The following is a 4,794-nucleotide window of genomic DNA, read 5'->3' as shown; positions in this document are numbered from 1 at the left end:
TAAGTTAATTATCCATGTTCACACCGTTGAAAGGAAGCAATCAAAGGGAGATGGTGCATTCAGACGGAATAGCCAGAGCACAGGCTCACACAGCGTCTCCGTGATTAGGCACGTGAAGTACAAGTGTAGGCCCTTTAACTCACAAATTCTCTGCTGACCATGATGTCAATCTATGATCAAACGTGACACCCGAATTAGAAACAGGAAAATAGACCACTTAGCTATCCCATCCCGCCCCCACCCCAAGCCTGTCCCACCAAGGCTGATCTGATTGTAACTTCAATCCTACACTCCAATCCACCTCAGTAATCTCTCACCTTCTATCCCTACTTGGAAAAAATTCCGGAATCTCTGTATCCCTTGAGCTAGAGACTTACTGAGAGAGAATTATCTTCGGTGGCTGAGACCTTCTTTGCATCCGTGTTGTCAAAAGCCCTCAGGATATCATTTGCTTCAATAAAGTTCCGCCTCACTCTCCTGAACTCCAGCAGATGCAAGGCCAAGTTGTCCAATCTTTCCTCATCAGTCAACCTGTGGTGGGTGAGCTGAGGACCTGAGCACACAGCCTCAGAGCAGAGGGGAATCCTTTTAGAACAGAGATGAGGAGGGATTTCTCGAGCCAGAGAGTGGTGAATCTGTGGAATTCATTGCCACAGGCAGCCGTGGAGGCCGAGTTATGGAGCGCATTTAAGGCAGAGGTTGATTGATCCTTCGTTAGACAGGGCATGGAAGGATACGGGGAGAAGGCTCTATTTTGGATGGCATGTAAAACTAAGTTTTGCCATGCACTTTGGTACATGTGAAAATAAGAAAGCAGTTTACAAATTTAAATTAGAAGATCAATACTCAATCCAGTGGTTCCCAGCCTTTTTTATGTGATGGACCAGTACCATTAAGCAAGGGATCCAGGTTGGGAGCTCCTGCTCTACACAGTACCGCATAAATGGTCTCACCAATGTCCTTCATAACTGCAATTTAACTTTTATGTTCAAATCTGCCAGCAATAAGCAATAACATGCTGCTAGCTTTCTTAATTACTTGCATATTGGCTTTTTGCAAATCAGGAATTAGGACGTTTCTGTTCTGTTGTTAAAGGAAGCTAAAACTTTTGTAGATAAAGAGAACCCAATTAAATAAATAACACAAAAAACATATTTGTTTATTTATTTATCGAGAAAAATTATCCAGTATTACATGTATCTGTAAAGTAGGTGAACCTGCCCTTTCAGTAACTGGATGGTCCCCTTGTACAGCAATAACATCAACCAACAATTTCTGGCAACTGTTGATCAGTCCTGCACGTCGGCTTGGAGGAATTTTAGGCCATTCCTCCTTACAAAACTGCTTCAACTCTGGGATGTTGGTGGGCTTTCTTGCATGAACTACTTGCTTCAGGTCCTCCCACAACATTTCTATAGGATGAAGGCCAGGGCTCTGACCTGGCCATTCCAAATCACACATTTTCTTCTTTTTAAACCATTCTGTTGTTGATTCACTCTTATGTTTCAGATCATTGTCTTGTTGAACCATCCAGCTCTATTAAACTTCAGGTGACGGACTGCTACCCTGATTGCTATCTGCTTCCTGTAAGATCTCTTGGTACAATTTTGAATTCATTGTTCACTCAATGATCATAAGCTGTCCAGGCCCCGAGGCAGCAAAGCAGCCCCAAACGATGATGCTCCTTCCACCATGCTTTACAGCTGGGATGAGTTCTTGGTGTTGGTGTGCAGTGCCCCATTTTCCTCCGAACATAGCGGTGTGCATTTCTGCCAAAAAGTTCAACTTTTGTCTCCTCTGTCCACAGAACATTGTCCCAGAAGAACATCCAGGTGGTCTTTGTAAACATGAGATGCGCAGCAATGTTTCTTTTTGGAGAGCTGTGGTTTCCTCCGTGGTGTCCTTCCATGAACATCATTCTTGTTCAGTGTTTTTCTTATAGTAGACTCTTGAACAGGGACTTTAGCAAGTTCTAGATATTTCTGCAGTTCTTCTGCTGCTGCCCCGGGTTCTTTTTCACCTCCTTCAGCATTGCATGTTGTGCTCTTTGCAGAATGTCCACTCCTAGGGAGAGTAGCAACAGTACTGAATTTCCTCCATTTGTAGACAATTTCTCTTACTGTGGACTGGTGAACACTCAGGTCTTTAGAGATGCTTTTGTAGCCTTTTCCAGCTTCGTGCATCTCTACAATTCTTCCTCTAGGGTCCTCTGAAAGTTATTTTGATCAAGGCATGGTGCACATAAACAGATCTTTCTTGACAAGAGCAGGCTCTGTCAGTAACCTGACTTTGTGTGTCTTTTTTATAGAGTTTTTTTACAGCCCACATCTCCAATCTCATCTCATTGATTGGAACACCTGACTCTAAATAACTTTTGTAGAAGGCATTACCCCAGAGGTTCACATACTTTTCCAAGCAAATATATGTAACATTGGATCATTTTTCTCAATAAATAAATGCACAATTATGATATGTTATTTATTTAGTTAGATTCGACTTATCTAGTTTTAGGACTTGCGTGAAGATCTGATCACATTTTAGGTCATATTTATGCAGAAATAGGGAAAATTCTACAGGGCTCACAAACTTTTTAGCACCACTGTACAACTGTGAGGCTAAGTACATTTCCAATGCTATAAGTCTGCTGATGATAGCACTGTTGTTGGCCCAATCAAAGGAGATGACAAATCGACATATAGGAGGGGGATAGAAAATCTGGTTGAATAGTGTGATAACAATGATCCCTCACTCAACATCAGCAAAACTAAAGAGCTGATTATTATCTTTGTTATTTATAGCTTTCATAAATTCTATTGTATGTCTCTATTTCCCTGTAAATATCTGTAAGAAAATAAATCTCAATGTAGTATATGGTGATATAAACATATTTTGATAATAAATTTACTTTAACTTTTGACTTTGATCGAATTAGAAAAAGAATGGGACTAAAGCTTAAAGTTGACTAGTGCTGGTTGAGAGTTGTTTGAAATGTAACTTCCATGTTGACATTTTATAAACAATAAGTGTTCTCTTAATTTTGATTCCCTCCAGTTGTGTGTATTGTGAGGTTTATATGAGCAATGGCTGTGTACAAATATAGCCAGTGATCTTCAATGAGAATCAGATATTGTTGATCAAAATTTAAATGCCTTTGCCTACAAAAACCAGTTATCCGAGAATGGTTATAGTTAACCAAACAGTAACAAAGTCTTTTAAAACGCAAACAACAGGAATTCTGCAGAGGCTGGAAATCCAAGCAACACACATCAAAGTTGCTGGTGAACGCAGCAGGCCAGACAGCATCTCCAGGAAGAGGTACAGTTGACGTTTCAGGCTGAGACCCTTCGTCAGGACTAACTGAAGGAAGAGCTAGTAAGAGATTTGAAAGTGGGAGGGGGAGGAGGAGATCCAAAATGATAGGAGAAGAGAGGAGGGGGAGGGATGGAGCCAAGAGCTGGACAGGTGATTGGCAAAAGGGATATGAGAGGATCCTGGGACAGGAGGTCCAGGGAGAAAGACAAGGAGGGGGGGAACGAGAGGATGGGCAAAGGGTATAGTGACAGGGACAGAGGGAGAAAAAGGAGAGTGAGAGAAAGAATGTGTGTATAAAAATAAATAATGGATGCGGTACGAGGGGGAGGTGAGGCATTAACATAGACATAGAAACATAGAAAATAGGTGCAGGAGTAGGCCATTCGGCCCTTTGAGCCTGCACCGCCATTCAGTATGATCATGGCTGATCATGCAACTCAGAACCCTGTACCAGCCTTCCCTCCATACCCCCTGATCCCTTTAGCCACAAGGGCCATATCTAACTCCCTCTTAAATATAGCCAGTGAACTGGCCTCAACTGTTTCCTGTGGCAGAGAATTCCACAGATTCACCACTCTCTGTGTGAAGAAGTTTTTCCTAATCTCAGTCCTAAAAGGCTTCCCCTTTATCCTCAAACTGTGACCCCTCGTTCTGGACTTCCCCAACATCGGGAACAATCTTCCTGCATCTAGCCTGTCCAATCCCTTTAGGATTTTATATGTTTCAATAAGATCCCCCCTCAATCTTCTAAATTCCAACGAGTATAAGCCTAGTCAATCCAATCTTTCATCATATGAAAGTCCTGCCATCCCAGAAATCAATCTGGTGAACCTTCGTTATACTCCCTCTACGGCAAGGATGTCTTTCCTCAGATTAGGGGACCAAAACTGCACACAATACTCCAGGTGTGGTCTCACCAAGGCCTTGTACAACTGCAGTAGTACCTCCCTGCTCCTGTACTCTAATTCTCTTGCTATAAATGCCAGCATACCATTTGCCTTTTTCACCGCCTGCTGTACCTGCATGCCCACTTTCAATGACTGGTGTATAATGACACCCAGGTCTCGTTGCACCTCCCCTTTTCCTAATCGGCCACCATTCAGATAATAACCTGTTTTCATGTTTTTGCCACCAAAGTGGATAACCTCACATTTATCCACATTAAATTGCATCTGCCATGAATTTGCCCACTCACCTAACCTATCCAAGTCACCCTGCATCCTCTCCGCATCCTCCTCACAGCTAACACTGCTGCCCAGCTTCGTGTCATCCGCAAACTTGGAGATGCTGCATTTAATTCCCTCGTCTAAGTCATTAATATATATTGTAAACAACTGGGGTCCCAGCACTGAGCCTTGGGGTACCCCACTAGTCACTGCCTGCCATTCTGAAAAGGTCCCACTTATTCCCACTCTTTGCTTCCTGTCTGCCAACTAATTCTTGATCCACGTCAATACCTTACCCCCAAGACCATCTGCTTTA

Source organism: Mobula birostris, chromosome 27 (genome assembly GCF_030028105.1).
Source record: "Mobula birostris isolate sMobBir1 chromosome 27, sMobBir1.hap1, whole genome shotgun sequence".
In the NCBI taxonomy this organism is placed as follows: Eukaryota; Metazoa; Chordata; class Chondrichthyes; order Myliobatiformes; family Myliobatidae; genus Mobula; species Mobula birostris.
Note: the sequence above shows the minus strand (reverse complement) of the source record.